Source organism: Gouania willdenowi, chromosome 22, assembly GCF_900634775.1.
Source record: "Gouania willdenowi chromosome 22, fGouWil2.1, whole genome shotgun sequence".
NCBI lineage: Eukaryota > Metazoa > Chordata > Actinopteri > Blenniiformes > Gobiesocidae > Gouania > Gouania willdenowi.
Genome location: NC_041065.1, coordinates 27,017,215 through 27,037,195, shown reverse-complemented (window position 1 = coordinate 27,037,195; position 19,981 = coordinate 27,017,215). Strand labels below are relative to the sequence as shown.

Sequence of the window (19,981 nt, the reverse complement as noted above, 5' to 3'; positions counted from 1 at the left end):
AACTCTTTATTTATTTATTTATTGTTAAATATCAAGTTTTTTTTTTCATACCCTTAAAAAAGATGGAGACAATGATTATTCGGGAACACTTTACTTAAAGTTTTATACATAAAAGCTGACATTACGCTGTGATTATTATGACATGACAGCTGTCATTACTATTTGCATTAATAAGGTGTCATGAAGGCTGTCATCAAGTGTCGTCCACTACCCTAACCCCTAACCCTACCTTACCCCACTCGATCCTACCACCTAACCCAAAACATGCCAACATAGCTCCATAGGTGTCATAATTTAGCAAACGACACTTAATGACAGCCTTAGTGACACCTTATTAATGCTAATGACAGCGTAATGTCAGCCTTATGTATAAAACTTCAAGTAAAGTGTTAACAATTAATCATTTTGATCAGATAAAGACACAGTGTAGGCCTCAAAGATCAATAAATCAAAGATTATCTGCAAAAAAAAAACGAAAATGCTTGAAAATGCTGCTTCAAAGTGTGTTTTGATCTCCACTGTAAACAGTAGTGTCAAGATGGCAAACCCACAAAAATTATTCACTGTCTAAAGATGTGGAAACTATGATGAACAGCTTTAACATTTGATTCCTCACAAACAAAAAAGTGTTGGATTCTGAACGGGGGTTTTCTTAATCAAATTGTAACATTTTTGCTCTAGTCCCTAAACAACACAGAATTAGGAGCTCCAGATGAAAAACACGAATACAAAATACACAAACAATGTCTATTATAAATTGGGGGAGTTGAAACAGATCAACATAAGAAGCAAAAACAGACACCCCACCTTAGAACAGTGGTTCACAAACTGTTTCTGCTGCACCCCCCTTTTAAGAAGGAAAAACTCTCAGGGGCCCCCTGAATATTAATCATCAAAGAGTTACCGTGGGCCGAAATGGAAAAATATATAAAAACAGCTAAAACATACACAGAACTAACCAAAAATCACACAAATTTAACTAAAAAAAAAAAAAACACGACACAAAATAAACCAAAAATAGAGGAAAAATAATGAAATTTTCAAAACTACAACTATAATACACAAAATAACATTTACAACAAACATGACCCCCAATTATCACACACAGGCATAGACACATACACACAAATATATTATATTTATAATATATATATATAGTTCACCCTGTTGTTGTGTATATGTCCTTGTTATAGATGTTTCATTTACTAGTGTTACTATCCTTTATTCTTACTCAACAAATGTCCCCTCTGTGGGACAAATAAAGCTCTATTTTATCTGATTTGCATTGAGTTTTACATGTGTTTTAAAGTGTTTATGTATGTATGTATGTTTTTATAATTCGTAGCATCAGTATTAAATATTTTTGACTGCTCAGTTACCACAGTAACCAGCAGGACCAAAACACCGGTGTTCCAAGTTCATTTGGCATCAATTAAAATTGTGACCGACCACCATCAATATCTTCAGTTTCCACAGTAAACTGAAATCAATATTAGTTCACCAGTTGAAATGGACACTATTTCAATGATAACACTGTACTGAGCATCTTTATTCCACATTGCTAACTTCCTTAGCATCGAGGATATAGCTTCCGGTTAAGACATATTTAACTTATTTAAAACCAAACGTTTACAGAGTAATGCCGTTGTTAAACAATACATCAAAAACAGTTTTACTTTAACTCTGACTTTATATAAAAATGTAAGGACAAAGTTAGCCAGTTAACCATGGTAACCATTTTTGTTATTGTCACCCTCACTGAGCAGCAGTGACTTCTGGTTTTGTTCAAGAATGAAGTTTACAGATCAGATTTTATATCCAGTGAACTCTTTTATCTCACTCTAGGTATATATGGAATAAAGAAATGCAAAAAAGTGGAATATACCATTTTTATTTTTGTGATTAAATAGTTATTCGTGTAGCTATCTTTAATGGAGCTTGATGGAGTGAATAGCAGAGGACGCCATAACTCACTATAGTTGATATTGAGGCGGAAATGTTTATGTTTGTTTTTTTTTTTTTACTCTAAAAAGTTTTTATTATAACATTTGTATCATATTAAGGAAAATGACAGTTTTTAACCACTTAAAACAAAAATAGGCAACTTGTAGCTACCATCAGGATACTGTGTCCCTTATGGAAGCAGAATGGGTGGAGACAATTATTGAGATGGAGAAGAAAGATCAGGAGATCCTCTCTTTAAACAAAACTCTCCAACAGGGAAACAGGAGACTGGAGCACATTAGGAATGCATTAAACTGCATCTTTGATGATAATGTGTCTCTGAATGGAGCAGAAAGGGAGAAGACAGCAGACACTGAGCTGGAAAAGAAAGATGAGGAGATCCTCTCTTTAATGGATGTTCAACACCACAATGGGATCAGTCCACTGTCTCCTCCTCTGGAGGAGAACACAGTGGATAGAATGATCGACCTTCAGAAGGAATATGAGGAAAAGCTCACCGACGAACGCCAGGAAACAAAAAAACAAGTTACAGCCCTGACGAATGACAACTGTGAGCTCCTGACACAGATGTCCTCCTTGGGGAACAAAGACGCTGAGTGGGACACTCAGAATGGAGTTCTTCAGAACCAACATTTCACTCTGATCAAGGAAAAGGAGAAAAAAACACAAGAAATGGAGCTTCTAGTGAAGGAAAACGCTGAGCTAAAAGTGCTCGCCGCCACAAGTGGAAAGCCAAGAAAGAGAAGGAACAGGACGAAGAAGAAGAAGACGAAGGACGGGGAGATGGAGTGAAAACTGCTTTTACTTGAAAAAAAAACTCTTCAGCTGTTTAGCTCGGCGCAAAATGTGAGAAGATCCACTGCAGACTGAGTTGTTTTCTCCAGATTCTCCCACCACAATAAAACTTCCTTAAAGCAAAGCAAGGCAGATGTATTTGTGTAGGGAATTCAACGTGCTTTACATGATTAAAAAAAATAAAATAATGAAAAGTATCCCTCTCAGTTTTTTTATTTGGATTTTAAAATTAGATGCTGACTTCAGCAGTTCAACACCGTACTTCAAAAGTACAAATATCAAATGTATTTCACATATTTCCGTCTTGAAAAAATTTGTAAATGGAAATAACTAAAAAAAAAAAACGACAGACAAAAAAGTAAAGATTTTACTAAAATAAGCAGCAACTTTAGCAACAAACCATGCTTAAAAAATTGATTTATATTTTATATTGCCTTTGACCAGATTTCCAGCAGTGTTTGTGAACTTTACTTTTTCCGTAAAAATATGTCAGTATTAAATCAAAATATTAAATCTAAATTTAAATGCTACATTTCAATATAAATGTTAAATCTAAATGCTAAATATCAATATTAAATGTTAAATCTAAATCTTACATTTAAATCTTTTACATTTCTCATAAAAATATAATGTATGTATAAATGTTAAATCTACATATTAAATGTAAATATTAAATATTGAAAAAAAATCTAAATGTGCAAAGGTTGACATGTCTTTCACTGGTAAATGTGCGGGGCCTATTGGTTGAAGCTAAACATGATCATTAACGTGCATGTGTAGCAATACAGTATGTTTTAACAATATTTGGTTGTGATGGCCTTTGAATGAACAAAACTAATGAGTCAAAGAATCAAAATACTTTTCACCTGTGGTTTGATCAGAAATGCAAAATGCAGCTTGAAATGTTCAGCACCCTCTTGTAACTTAAAGAATGAGAGAGTAAAGTTGCTCACTATAAGCATTGTTATTATTGACAATGTTCTACATGATATATCATAGGCAGTGGCTATCCATACATAGCCGTATTAAAATACATTCTATCCATACTGAACGTAGCGCCAGTTTAGGTGACGTGCTAGGTCACGTGATTATGACGCTACGTACTTGTACTTCTGTTTGCTCTTAATAAGTAGATTCCTAAACTACATCACGGACTAACAAACCCTAACGCTAAACTATGTTACGGACTAACTAACCCCAACTGTAACCCTAGCCCCTAATCCTAAACTACGTCATGGACTAACGTAACAGTAAACCCTAACCCCTAAGCCTAAACTACGTCATGGACTAACTAACCCTAACTGCAACCCAAACCCTAAACTACGTCATGGACTAACTAACACTAACCCCTAACCCTAAACTACGTCATGGACTAACTAACCCTAGCCCCTAATCCTAAACTACGTCATGGACTAACGTAACAGTAAACCCTAACCCCTAACCCTAAACTACGTCATGGACTAACTAACCCTAACTGCAACCCAAACCCTAAACTACGTCAGGGACTAACAAACCCTAACCCCTAACCCTAAACTACGTCATGGACTAACTAACCCTAACTGTAACCCTATCCCCTAACCCTAAACTACGTCAGGGACTTACTAACCCTAATGCTAACTTTCTGAAGTGGATTTGAATTTCTTGCTGCCATGGATTTGTACGTGTATCACTTGTTCAGCCATTTTTTCTTCTGATTTGAATGTACGAAATGGTCACATGACTTCTGGTAACGTCTTAAGCCACGTACAAATAGCACCGGGGGTTGTTCGTACATCTACGTACTTGCTGGCAGTTTTAAATCACTACGTTAGACAACAGGTAGGATAGAATAAAGGGATACATCAGGATTAAAAGCATTTAAAAGTCCAACTATGTAGATTATGGCATTAAAAGTCTGTAACAATGTTACTCCACTTTTGCTGAACGCTGAATGCATGCACACTCTCGTGGCGGCCAGTGGATTTGTCGGGGAGGGTGGAGTAGATTGAACAGCACCACCTTGAGGTGGACACTCCCTAGTATCCAAACAAATGCCCACTGAGTGCCATGTTTGTTCGTACTCTGTTTCAGCTGCTTGTTTTCTCAGTGCATCACGACAAACAACAAACTTATGTCTACGGAGCACCCGCGGTGTCCGCCATGTTGTAAACACACTCTGAGCTACTACGGGAAGCAGGAGGGTCAAATGTCATCATGCTACTGTGTTCCTCTAAAGCTTTTTTACTTGGTTTTATTTTGTGAATTTCATATCGCTGTTTTTTATTTTCTAATCACTGTGTTTAATGCCACATAAAATATTTGTATATTACTTGAATTATATCAAAAATTAGGAAAACTGTAATGAAAACTTTGGACCACTGGGGGGGGAGAAGTAAAAGCATTGACTCCTAACATGAGTATTTTGATACAAAATAAGCTATAATATATATATATATTCTCTTAGTAAGTAATCTCTAAAAAAAAAAAAAAAAAAAAAAAACTCCATCTTAAGAATAGATCTATATTAAATTTTAATCCAAGTCTAGTGTTTTATTTTTAACAAATTTTACGTGTCATTGTCATTTCTTACTCTGACATCCAAATACAGGATGGACCATTTACCACCATGGTACACTTAATTAACCATGATCCACACAAAGCCAAATGCACACATACGAACACACTTCCATTGTTTACCAGGTTTTTTTTTAGCTCTATTAGGACTTTGACGTCAGGGGGGTTTAATGAAATATTGATGGAACCCACTGCTGTGTTTTCCTAGGAGACTTGTACTAAAAGTCTGATGCATTATTCATTACGGAGATGTATCTGGTGATGAGCAGATCTCTAGTCTCAGCTTTTATTCTGAGGAAAACACGGACTGAAGAGCTGAAATTACTCGTGACATCTGCAAACAATGATCTGCAACAATGAAGTCACACACAGATTAACACAAAAATGTGTTTGCTCAGGCACTCCGTTCAAAGCCAGGAGATGTGCTGACACACAAGGCCCGTAGGGACCCAAATCAGGTCCATAAGAGCATCAAACCCGGACTGAAACCATTCTGAGATAATCTAGTAAAAAAAATCACAAAGTAGCAGCATTTTATTCAGTTAGTTTGATTGATTGTTGATTAGGGAATATGTTTTGACTGTAAATAAAAAATGACTCAGCTCACCTGTGAATGAACGGAAATACACACATTGACAGCCCTGCATGGTTGACTTTTCAAGAGCTGTTTAAATGTGTAAGTTACTTTTATGAACTAAATCATGTCATTTCATTTTGCTTTTCCCCTTCAAGATAAAACAAAAAACAGAAAATACCTTAGTTCAGAGATGGGCAACTTTTATTACAGTGAGGGCCACAAAATGTGATTGTCTGATCCAAGGGCCACAGTATAAACACTGTCAGATTTAGAATAATGATCAATCTGACCATTAATACATACATTTTGTGTGTTGTTTTTTGTATATATTTTCTCTCATTATGTATATTTTTGTGTTTTTGGTGTCGTGTTTTAGTATTTTTGTTATCTTTTTGTGTATTTATCTGGCATTTTGTGTGTTTTTCTGGCATTTAGTGTGTTTTTGCAGTCATTTTTGTGTATTCTTGTTATTGTTTTGTGTTTTTGGAGTCATTTTTGTGTATTCTCTTTGCCCCTCTGTAAAATATCTGGCATTTTAGGTACCTTTGGAGCCATTTTGTGCAATTCTGTCATCTTTTGGTCTTGTTTTCTGCATTTACTTTTGGTGGCCACACATTTACACTGTGACCATGTCTGCCTTAGTTGACTAAATAAACAGAAAATAAAAACCAACAAAAAAAAAACTTTTGGTCTTTGAATTAATAGAAAAGTTTGCTGCTACTGTAGATTCCACTTACTAGCAGAAAAGGGGAAAAAAACATGTTTTGGAAATCACCAGATTTAATGTTAATTTTAAATCTACTAATTATTGTACTGTAAATTATGTGAAACCTGTTTTAATGCTTCTGGTGTAGCTGACGTAATAAGTGACGTCAGACGCCAACATTGTACTGTATGTGGGAAGCCCCGAGGCACAGAAACAGGATGACAGATTTACATGAGCGTGCGGTTCTTGGTTTAGCAGCAGACAAACAAAAGTAAGTTTAAACAGTTTGAAGAAAATATAAGTGCTTATCTTGCAAGCTGTGAAACAAAGAATTAGCTAATTACCTTATATAATTCCGCTGTTTGTACACCCAACTGAATAAAATCATTTTTTTTAATAATACATAGGCGTACAGGAAGTAGTTATAGTTAATACTAACCCAATAAACAAATACTCATCCAAATATCATCCAAAACAGCCAATTAAAATAATACAAACATCATACATAGGTTTAAAAAATTATCTTCATAAATTTATATGAAAAAAACAACACATATGTTACAAGCAGTTGAGGAAAATGCTACCAGGACACCTCATGGACCACACCCTTATAAATACTGGTCAATAGGATTATTTCCTATTAAATTTACACCACCCAGTGCTTGTCTCATTCAGTGATAAGTAAACACTAAACATTATTACATATGTTAAAAAAAGTGACTAAAAACTCTGTTTTAACTCTGTCAGCGGTGACACGCTTTGAGTGTGGGGTCGAGAACGAGCAGAGAGACAGGGAGACGTGATTGAAGTTTTTACAGGTTTACACCTTCTAAAGATGACGGATTTTCTTTGTTCCTTTTTCAGAGCACATAAGTTCTTAATTTCTGTCAGGATATAAAGACTATTTCAACTAAAAACTTAAAAAGGTATCTGGAGGAAATTACCTACCCTACCTTTAAATAAGGATTAAATACAAGTTCACGCATTACAGTAGAGAGAAAAAAATTTATAAAATAATAATAATAATACAAATGTACAAATATAATACAGACATATACAAGAATCAAAGCCGTCAGGTTATTCAGATGTCTTTGTGTAAAATGAATTAAGTTACAATTGTGAAAGTTTATAGATGAGATGTTTACTGTATGCAAGGGAACCGTGGTAAGAATTAGAGAAACTAGTAACTTTTACTGTGAGTACTATTTAATTGAACTACTTTTTTTTTTTTTACTTGTAATTGATAATTTTATGTATGACTTAATTGTACTTAAGTATAATTTCAATCACGTAACAGTACTTCTACTTGAGTAGCATATATCAGCACTCTTTACACCTCTGATGGCTGTGGACCACAGTGACGGCTGGTAGATAAAGCCTCCATTATCTTCTCAGCATCTTTAATGGCTCGGCTTCAGACCCTGACACCATGATGGCGTGATAGCATCAACTGTCAAAGCACAATGAGCCACTGTCAGTACTGCACTGACGCCTACCCAGCTCCATACATCAGAAACGGACCGAGGCCATGGTAAACAGCTTAGAGTAGGTCCAGAATGAAGAAAGGTCAGGGATGGGCTTGTGTTTCACACTGATGTGGACCTTCTCAGCAGCTCATGTGCTTTCATCAGTGAGACATCAATCTTCATCTAGTCCAGCAATATTTTCTCATTCCCCTCAGAAACCAACTAAACAATCTCCACCTATCAGCATCTCTGTAAATAACCTCTGTTTCTATCTATTGGTCCTTGTTTGATTACCTGCACAGAAAACCAGCCTCACAACGTTCACCTTAATATGTCATGACGTGCTGCTCCCTATTACTGCCCCTAAAAGGCAATTTCATCCTGGGAGAAAGACCATGTGCAATATAAAAATGGCTTGTCCACCCCTGCTGTCACAGAGACTCAATAACAGCTAGTTTTAAAGGGTAGCTACTTGTTCTCCTCTATGAAACCTTGCATAATATTGTAATCATTTACTGATCTAATCTACATTAATAAAGAAAAAACATGCAGAGATAAAAACCAGTGCATGCACAATTTGTTCTGCCCCATAATCCCTGTAAAAACTAGGGCTGTCGACCAAGACTAGACCAAGACAAGCGATTAGTCGACCAAAAAAAAAAAAACAGAATGAATGAGCATGTGCAGAGGAGGACGAGGAGAAAGAAAAACAGAGACATATTTTGTTTTGGCGTTTTGTGGTGCCAATTTGCTTTTTAACACAGACCATTTCTGATATGAACCGCATTCAAGCTTACACCATAACAAAGCAAAAGTGAAACCTACAGGTCCGACAGACATTAGGTATTTATATCAGAGCCCGACCTGAAACTGACAATTAAAACCTATTTTTTCCTCATACAATGACATTTATGTTTAGTGGTAAGGCTGCTTTTATTAATATTAACTGTTAATGTCAACAACAGATCAGCAAACAAGGAAACAAATGCAAGTCAAACACAGGCGCGCAGTGGGCGCCACGGCGGCAGAAACAGCAGTGGATCTATTTACATAATCCACGTATCAAATATAAGGATAATCCACGTTATTGTGCAGAAAAAGGATTGATTCAATAGTGGATGCTTGTATCATTACAATCATTAATATGATTGTCATTTTTAACAAAAAATAAACATTATAAAACCCTATATTTTTTAAGGTTTCACTCCAATTTAAGAAACACTAGTCTACGGGACTCCACATCCAATAATGCAAAGAGCAAAACTTTTCCAAAAATGTCAATAAACCGATTGTGATCTTGGATTTATTGATCTATGAGGCCTACAATGGATTTATCTGATAAAAAATAAATGAAAATCTCCAGCACCTTTAATATCGATACCAAAAAAAAAAAAAACTAACTACTCCTGCAAGGTTCCTTACTCCCACATCACTATGCATTCGTCTACGGGACTCCACATCCCAGAATGCAATGAGCAAAACTTTTACGAAAATGACAAACCGATTGTGGTGATCAAACCAAGCTTCAGAGGAGACTTTTACATTATTTTTTCTAGCATATGATCTTTGAGTTATTGATCTATGAAGCCTACCAATGATTTATCTGATGGAAAAAATTCTAATCTCCAGCAGCTTTAATATCAATACCACAATAAATACTAAAAAAAAAAAAAACTATATCCTGTAGGAAAGGTTCCTTACTCCCACGCCAATGAACAAACGCTCTTCTCATTTAACATCCTCTGCAGTAACTCTGTGCTGACCTGAGCTGTCTGGTTTTTTAGCTGACTCACTCCTCCACCAATGCTGTGTGTTACTGCTACAGCTAATAGATACCGGTTTCCTCTTCATGGAGCAAGGCAGAGAATCAAAACAAATCATCTAAATGGACTCGATGGAAGGTTCAGCTGCCAGCTTGAGCCACTTGGTAAAATTAGGACGTGAAAAAACACAGATCAAAGCAGCAAAAGGCTGCAGGAAATCAACTGTCACAACATTATTCCTGTTGTTCAGATGAGATTCATGCTTTGAGGGAAGCTATTTCTTCCAGAGACGATTGAGTCACTTTTCTTGTACAAGCTGATTACAGTCTGTGGCTGACCTCACTAATCGATGTCTGCTTAAGTGCACAGAGCAGCTAAAGAGACTGACAGAGAGAAATACGATGAACACAGAATGACCAACAAGTGACCGTTACCTTTAAACAGTCGCTGTAAAGAGACTTTGAATTTGGACCAATGGGAGGAGACGTGAAATTAGAAAGAGCGTCATCAATCACATGTGACACCCGTAGAGAGAGAGAGGCCGGTCCACCTGTTGAGCTAATGTTAGCTCGTGTTTTACTCAAGCTTACAGACTAAGAATAGTCTGGTTTACTAAAGAACAGAGGTGTAAAGAGTACTGATAAATCCTACTCAAGTAGAAGTACTGTTACTTGATTGAAATTGTACTCAAGTACAAGTAAGTAATACATAAAGTAGTTCAATTAAATATTACTCAGAGTACTTTCTCCCTCCATGTTTATTTTTGCATATAGAAAACATCTCAAGTATAAACTCAAAAAAGAAGAAACAAAATCTTGCACAATTGGAACCTAATTTTACCCGTAAATTAGAGAGAATGTGGCTCTCCAATAAAACAGGAGTCACAAATACTCTGGCAAGAAAGCCATAGTAAATACATGACAGCCTTACGACATACTCGATCTACATACTACTCCTCACTAATTGAAGAAAATAAAAAATAATCCAAGATACCTTTTCAGCACTGTAGCCAGGCTAACACAAAATCAGAGCTCTATTGAGCCCATGATTCCTCTAGCCCTCAGCTGTGAGGACTTGATGACATTTTTTAACAATAAAATTCATAAGATTAGAGATAAAATTAGCCACTCCCTGCCTTCACCTGGGCCTGCTGTACCATTAAATGTAAATAGGCCTAACCTAAACTGTTTCACACATATAGGACTTCAGGAACTTAACTCTATTATTTCATCCTCCAAACCATCGACCTGCCTTTCAGATCCGATCCCAACTAAGCTGTTTAAAGAAGTTATTCCCCTAGTCTGCCCATCTTTGTTGGAGACAATAAATATATCCCTATCAATAAGTTACGTGCCACAGTCCTTTAAAGTAGCTGTAATCAAACCCCATCTCTAAAAACCTACTCTTGATTCCAGCACTTTAGCAAACTACAGGCCTATATCTAATCTTCCTTTCATTTCAAAGATTCTTGAGAAAGTTATGGCGGCTCAGCTCTGTGACTTCCTTCAAAACAACAGCCTGTTCGAGGACTTCAAGTCAGGTTTTAGAGTTCAACACAGCACAGAGACTGCTTTAGTTAAAGTAACTAATGATCTACTCTGGGCTTCAGATGAAGAATGACTCTCAGTGGTGGTTTTATTAGATCTTAGTGCAGCTTTTGACACTATAGATCACTATATTCTACTAGAGAGATTAAAGGAATTACTTGTAATCACAGGGACTGCCCTAAACTGGTTTAAGTCCTACCTATCTGATAGGTACCAGTTTGTACATGTGAATAATGTCTTCTGTGTACACTAAAGTAAGCTACGGGGTTCCTCAGGGCTCTGTGCTAGGTCCAATCCTCTTCTGCATCTATATGCTCCCCCTTGGTAATGTTATGAGAAAATACTCTGTTAACTTTCACTGCTATGCTGATGATACCCAACTGTATGTATCAATGAAGCCAGGTGAGACAAATCAGCTATCTCAACTTGAGGCCTGTCTAAAGGACATTAGGGCCTGGATGGACCAACATTTTCTCCTTCTTAACTCAGACAAGACTGAGGTCATTGTACTGGGCCCACGACACCTTAGAGAAACCTATGCTAGCCTAACTGCCCTAGATGGCATTACTCTGGCACGAAGCACAACTGTTAGAAACCTTGGGGTTCTATTTGATCAGGATTTATCCTTCAACTCTCACATAAAACAAACTTCAAGAACTGCCTTCTGTCATCTCCATAATATTGCTAAAATGAGATCTATCCTGTCTCAGAGCGACGCCGAAAAGCTAGTCCATGCTTTTGTTACCTCTCGACTGTATTATTGTAATTCTCTTTTAGCAGGCTGCCCGAGCAAGTCGCTTAAGACACTTCAGCTGGTTCAAAATTCTGCAGCACGTGTAATGACTAAAACTAGGAGAAGAGATCACATTACTCCTGTATTAGCCTCTCTGCATTGGCTTCCCATAAAATATAGAATAGAATTCAAGATTCTTCTTCTCACTTATAAAGCCCTAAATGGACAGGCACCAGTCTATCTCAAGAAGCTTGTAGTGCCATACAATCCCCCAGAACACTACGCTTTCGTTGTTCCATTTGTCTCTAGAAGTAGTATAGGAGGAAGAGCTTTCAGTTATCAGGCCCCACTTCTCTGGAACCATCTACCAACCACGGTTCGGAGGTAGACAGCCTCTCTACCTTTAAGGTTAGGCTCAAAACATTCCTCTTTGGTAAAGCTTTTAGATAGGAACCAGCTCATAGTTAAGATGCAATAGGCATAGACTGCCAGCGGGGGTCTGGCATGCTCGGTTGGAGAGAGGTTAAGTAGGGCGTTAAGAGAGAGGTCATTTAGGTTAGAGAGGGACCGGAGAGGGTCCCATTCCTCTTTCTAACACTCCCTCTATGTCTGCTTCTTCCTTTCTGTGTTTGCTCCTGTACTCCTGGCTTTTGTCTTGCAGGTCCGTGGGATCCTTAGTGTGGAGTTACAGATTCTCAACAACTCTGTCTCCACCCTTTCCTCTGCACACACCCAACACAGCATAACGTGGATGGCTGTTCATCATAGGAATGGGATCCACACAAGGTTCCTGCTGCTTAACAGAAGGTTTTCCTTGCCGCCATGATGAATTCATGTTGGGTGTGGGATACATATGTATGTGTATATACGTATATATGCATATGTGTGTATCCATAAAATGAAGAGTCCGTCCTTAAGACTGCTCTACTGTAAAGTGTCTTGAGATACCATTGGTTATGATTTGGCGCTATACAAATAAAAGATTGATTGATTGATTGATTGATGTTGAAATGTAATAGATGACTTCACTTATTTAAAAATGTAGTTAAGTACAAGTAAAATTACTGACTTAGAAATATACTTAAAAAGTACAAGTACCCATAAAGGCAACTCAATTACAGTAATGTGAGTATTTGTAATCCGTTACTTTCACCTCCGGGCATCTGTATTAAAATAAAAGGTTTGTCAAAATGTATAATTCTTTTTTAAATTAAAATAACACGAATGAATTTAATTCAAAAAAAAAAAAAAAAGGTTTCAGGCTCTAAGTAAAGCTAAATGTATAAATAATAAATAACCCTCATTCAATGCTGATTTGGCACGGTGCATTACGTTTAATCTGATTGGTCGGTTAGAGCTGTGTTTCCATTACACTTGGAAATGCACGAAATCTAAGTAGTACAATAAAAACTGTGCGAGAAACACCTGAACTTTGAAGAAAAAAACCTCAATAATGCTTAAATGTTTTTATACTTTCATGAGGAGGTTTTATTATGTTTCGATGTTGAAATTTACATCAAGAGCTCAATGGAAACACTTTTTCTGCAGTTATATTTTGTTGACAATTACAAATACAGCTTTTATTTTTTGAAAAACTGTAATGGAAACAGCTTATGATGTGATGCATTTGGGTGTTGTCTAGTCATTTGAGTTTTTTGTGGTTTCACAATGTCCTTTGATCGTTTTAAAACAAAAAATAGTAATTTACTCAGTAACGGATGGGTGTAGAAATGTAATTAATGACATTATTTCTTTTAAAAAGTACTTAGTACAAGTAAAAAGACTGATTTACAAATATACTCAAAAAAGTACAAGTACCCATAAAAGCAACTCAAATACAGTAACGTGAGTATTTGTAATCCATTACTTTCACCTCTGCTAAAGGGAACCAGTCAGAGGGCAGAGGGTGAACTGTTTCACTGACAACAATAAAGTCAGAGGAAGACGAGCAGAGACAAAAGAGGAAAAAGATGGATGTGTGTGTGTGTGTGCGCGTGCGTGCGTGCGTGTATGGGTGTATCTTAACAACACCCAAGAGGAATCCTACTGTCCTCCCTTCCTCCCATCAGTTGCCTCCCATTTGACCTGAGATTGACCCCCAGGAACGATGCAACAGCCCATTTTCCCCTGACATTTCCACCCTCACATTTTAACACATGTAATGAAAACATGTACAACATATGACAGCAGAGACACTTGTTTAAAAGCTGATTGTTTCACATGCTGCTTGGTTTCATTCTTTAAGGGTACAATCTGATACTGAGGCAAACACTCAACACTTGTTTCTTTCTCACCAGAGAATGCATTGCACACCAACTATTAGAGTCAAAAGTCAATTTATTTTTGACACGTTTGAAGAACCTTTAACACTTGAGAAACATGATGAAGGATTTCCTTACTGGACTGGATAAGAAAAAAAAGAAACCCATGGTTGGGTGGAAGTTATAAAGGAGGCATATAGAGTATAATGTAGATCTAATCTAGAGTGCCATTAAATGAATGCAAGTCCTAAAGGTTGTAGTTTTGACGTCTTCATTTTTACTGCATGTTTCATACAAACTAGTTTTTAGATTTATGGATACTAGTACAGTGCCCATTGGAAGTATGCATTCATGTGGGAGCATAAGGGGTAAAATTGCGTATTTTTTTATCTTTCTGCAAGATACAAAAATACCAAAATGGTTCATGTGCTAGAAGCGCGCGCGCTTCATGCACATGACCCATCGCAGGTTGTTAAGAGAGACACGGTAACTACGGTAGCCAGTTAAGTCAACTATTCATCAGCATGTATGTCTATGCTGTACAACCCCTCGACTAACAGAGAAAGGTTTAGGATTAGTGGGATTGTATGTGAGGTCTATTTTTCCAGACACGCAACAGAATCCTTTCCTCTCCTCTTTCCATACATAGGCATTGCAGTGTACGCATGTAGGACACTCAAACAGTGAGGTGATACTGAGTGTGTGTGTGAAATCACCATAAATCTCTTCTCTAAAAAAGTTTATGTCATCACACCGAGCAAGGTTGCAATTGTTTTTGCATGCCTGTTGTATGCGTGCACGATGCATTTCTTGATGGCACAGGGCATCTCTTGCTTGTCGGTCCTCCTGCTGCTGAGGTGTTTCTGCTGCACGGCGTGTTACCTCGCGTGCAGCGTTGCTCGCCAAGCGATTATTCCGTTCTTCACTCGTCTCTGCTGCATGGTGTATTACCTCGCGTGCAGTGTTGCTCGCCAAATGATTATTCCGTTTTTCACTGGTCTCTGCTGCACGGCGTGTTACCTTGCGCACAGAGTTGCTCGCCAAGCGATTATTCCGTTTTTCACTGGTCTCTGCTGCACGGCGTAACCTTAGCATTAACCTAACAATGACATTAGCATTAAGCTAGCATTAACAATAACTGCTCTAATTATATATTCTAGTTTCCAATTTTGTCATTGTTTTTATCCACGTACCCCCTAATACAATTTGCATACCACTGGGGGGTACCCGTACCCCACTTTGAGAACCGAGGATCTCAAGGCTTTGCATTGTTATCTTGCAACAACCATGTTCGGTTATGAGAAATATAACTTCAATTTCTGCTTACAAATAATAATGCCTCCAGACAATAATGAAATAAGCACACAAGATAAAATTAACTGGACAAATGTATATATATTTCAAAGCTGCGAAGATAACTTTTTACATATACATAGTGTAGGCTTTATAGATTAATAAACTGAAGATTATTTGTGAAAAAAAAAGATGTAAATGATAGAAATTGCTGCTCGAAAATTTGTTTTAATCTCCACACTGTTTGACATTTTTGGAAAAGTTTTGCGGATTGTATTGTGGGATGTGTAGTCCTGTAGATTGATGCATCAAATTGTTTTTACTTCATTCCCACTGTAATTTCTTGTGTTTGGCACATTTCTGATGTTTTCACTGAAAGCTGTGGCAAAACAATGCCAGATGTTTATTTTGTGGATTATACAGAAAGATCCGATTCTGGCTGAAATTGAACTGTCTTGTGAAGTGAGATGATATCACGGGGAATACCGGGAAAAGTCTAGAACACAAATGGTGTCAAGCAAATCAATGTCCTGCTTGCATGGCAAAGAAATGCAAGAATGAAATAAACATTTTGGGAAAATTCAATTGTTTACAGTGGAGATAATTGATGTGAAAATTATATATATTTTTTTTACATATGATCAACTTGTTTTCTATTTTGTCTGTCTCTTCCTAAACCACTGTGTTTTGGTACTTGGATTAAAGGATCTAAACACACACACACACACACACACACAATGACGGAGCACCGTCTGTTAAACTGGCATTGTCTGTGGCGTGGCAGAGGGATTATGCGGATATGTGGAGCAGATCTTGCTCAATGGTAATGATCAATAAACCAGGGACTCCTGCTCCCTGTACATCCGTCCTATCTCAACATTATGCTCAAACAAGGCTAGAAACTGTCGCAGTATCTCACATCCATTATTTATCTTTTGTATTTTAAAACTGTGTCTGCATTGTTCAGTTAGAGATAACCTCCCTCAGCTTTTTGACTCTGGGATTTATGGAGGATTAGCAACTAAAAAAAGATAGAACACAAATACAAAAACGTAGCTTCAGGATATAGTGATATTTCAAAACAATAACATGTGATGAAAGGGAAGTAGAACCAGATTTCAACATTGATTTCATAGTTTGTGTTTCATGTTCTCTCCCCAATATGTTAATCTGTTTTACTGCTCCCACTTCTATGTACAAAACCTGAAATCATTGCACCGTAATGCTGAATTTTAGAATATAAATATGAGAGAAACAATAATAAGCAACTGTCACTAAGACAGTCTACACCACAAAAGCACCAAGGCTGTGTTCGAAATGTCATACTTTTTTTTTTTTTTTTTTTTTTTTAGTATGACATTTTTCGAAATGTCATACTAACGTACTACTCATACTGTCTGATGTCAAAATGATTATGTAGTGCGTTCACATTAGATAGTATGGAAAGATTGAGTACGCAAGAAATACTTGGATGTATACTATATCGCAGGGATGGGCAACTCTATTACAGCGGGGGCCACAAAATTGTAATTGTATCTGATCCAAGGGCCAAATTATCAACATTCAGGTCAGCATTAGAATAATGACCGATCTGAGCATTAATACATGGGGAAAAAAAGGGTTTTGTCACCTTTTTTCACGAGTTCTATGGATCAAATGGCCAAATGTTGATATTGTACTTGGTCACTTTTCATATAAAACGGTTTCAGAACTTTCGAAAGTGGAGGATCAATGGAGATATTTAGACTCAGTGTGCTTCAGGTTTTTGTCGTAGGTTAGAAATGCATCTTGGGAAACTTGGAAGTATACTTCAGTGGGAACGCTCATCATCCTAATCCACCTAACCATACTTCTAGTATATAGTAGACAGTATACAATCATTGAGTTTGCCATTTCCAACACAGCACAAGTTCTGCTTGGCAGTGGCTCCAGGTTGAGAATCATCCCAGAAGGAACAGAATGTACCACCATTGTTCCACCATGTCTGTGTGTGGAACAGATACAGTAGATCCAAGTGTTGCTCTGAGCAACAACATTTCCATGGTGTATAAAAATGATCTCACACAATAAAACTGAAACAGTGTTATTTATGAGGATTGACATGGTGTAGTTGTTTGTTTCAGACATGCTGGTGAGGGAATCTTAGAAACTGCAGATCAACTGATGTTTTTACCAAAACAGAGTTTAAAGGGAAAGGTCTGGGAAAAAAACCCTGAAAAATTTCCAGTGCGCTGCATTTCCATTAGAGAAATCATTCTGTTGTTGGCAACGAAAACTCAAATATTCACTCAGACTTCAGCCACAGTAGACCACACACACACACACACACACGAACACACACAGTCCCACTACGAGCAGCTTTAAACAGAAAACTAAAGCTATGGTTTGCAGACTGGCAAAAATTGAAAAATCAATGATGGAAGAAGTTTTGCTTGGTCTGATGAATCTTATATTCTGCTGCAAAGATGGGGTCAGAATTAGTCATGAACACTAGTCCACAATTTGTATCAACAGTTCAGCATGAAGCTTGATATGTTAAATTGTGGTTCAAGAACCAATGGTGAGCATATCCATACATTTATGACTTAGTGGAATTATCTTCTAAAAGATGAATGGTAACCTTGCCTGCAAGATGGATTCTCCTGGTGTTCACAAACACCAGAATCCATCTTGTACTGTTCCCGCCTTTGCCTTTCGAAACCGAACCAAAACAATGAGAACCAATCATGAGGCAGTGTTGTGGTTTAGGGCGGGATATCCGGATGTGACGAAGGCAGAAGCGCCAAAGCAAAACAAAAAATGCGCAGTCGGGTTACCGCTATTAGCATAACTCTGAATCAAAATAGAAAGATGTTGAAGCAGGAGGATGGTTAACGTGCCCTTAACTCGCATACTCGTGTTGCAAAAACGGCAAAAGTCACTCAACGACATAATGACCTCAGCATTACTATTCCAAAAGAAAGTTTTCACCAGCGGAGTCTTGTTGTTGTAGGAGCGTCTCTGCGACGCATGCCAATGACCACATCATCATTTGTTACCGTGCGATTGGCTAAAACAAATCATGGTGGACAGGCGCCAAATCATGGTGGACAGCTTCAAGCATTCTGTTCATGTCTCTCCCTGGTTCCGAAAGAATTCGCCAGACCCAGACCCAGATCAATGTGGAAAACTCGGGTTAGAGGGAGGGCTACACATCAACCTGGCTCTTACTAGGTTAGATGAATGGATGGATGGCAATAATTGTTGGTGTTTCTATCAACTCTTCAAAAAAACATTTCCAAAAGGAATAGTAAATGCAATAACAACAACAAATCAATAAATAATGAATCTATGTTGAAGAAACGAAGCTTCAACATCAGAGAAAACAAGTTGATAAACTCGACCACACTCTGCCTTTTTATATTTTGATTTAAATTTCTAATGGGATCCTCCACTTTTCCTCCATCCATCTGCTAAAGCGGCTGAAAGCATGCAAACAAGGAAACACAGAGCCAGGGCTTTTCCCTCGCTTTCTTCATTTAAACAGATGCAAGAGCCCAATTAGTGAGTGGAGCAGCCTGTGGGAGCTCCACAATGGGCACCGAGAGGTTAATTATAACGGTTTGCATCTCAACTGGCCACGACTGAGAAATGAAGAAGGACCAAGTTGATGAACCATGACTTTAGCTTCACATGCAACAACACGCTGCTATGGGTGTTATTGAGCCAACATTCACACTGGATTCATAACTTGGATAATAAGAACAATGTTTGGTGTTGCGCTGCAGAGACACATTTACATGCAATCATTGAAAAGTTCTTTACTCACAAAACAATTTTGAAGGTATAAATTGTCACTAGAAAGTTTGTTCCACCAATAACAATTGGTTTGTTGTCAAAAGGCCATATCATCACTTGATTTTTGGAAAAGTTTTGCGCATCGCGGGATTTGAAGTCCCATTGAAGAAAAGTTTGACGAAGAAGTATTTTTACCTCATTGTTACCGTTTCGTCTTGTGCATCTTTGCCAGGCAATGCAAATATTGTCTTTGCGTAATTTTTGTTCTGGTTTGTTTATGGCATGCACTGTGATAATAACGTCATTCTGATTTTGGCTATATTCAGGTGTTTCTCTGAAAGCCACAATATAAATGTCTGCCATTGTTTTAGGTCAACATTCAATTTGTTAAGACAACAGAAATGTCAATTTGGCCGAGTTTTTAGAAGAAATACAGGTACGGTTTAAAAAATGTAATTTATATGGTTATTTTAAGCAGCTTTAATTACACATTTAGCAGTTTAAATCTGCATTCAAGCTCCATGTTTAACATCACCTTTCCAGCT

The 19,981-nt window shown here is 37.4% G+C and overlaps 1 protein-coding gene across 6 annotated transcripts in view; it reads right to left on the bottom strand.

The window, feature by feature from the left end:
* eml1 (EMAP like 1) overlaps positions 1 to 19,981 on the bottom strand; it is a 77,428-nt gene that overhangs the window by 30,735 nt on the left and 26,712 nt on the right. The gene's annotated exons all lie outside the window — the stretch shown is intronic.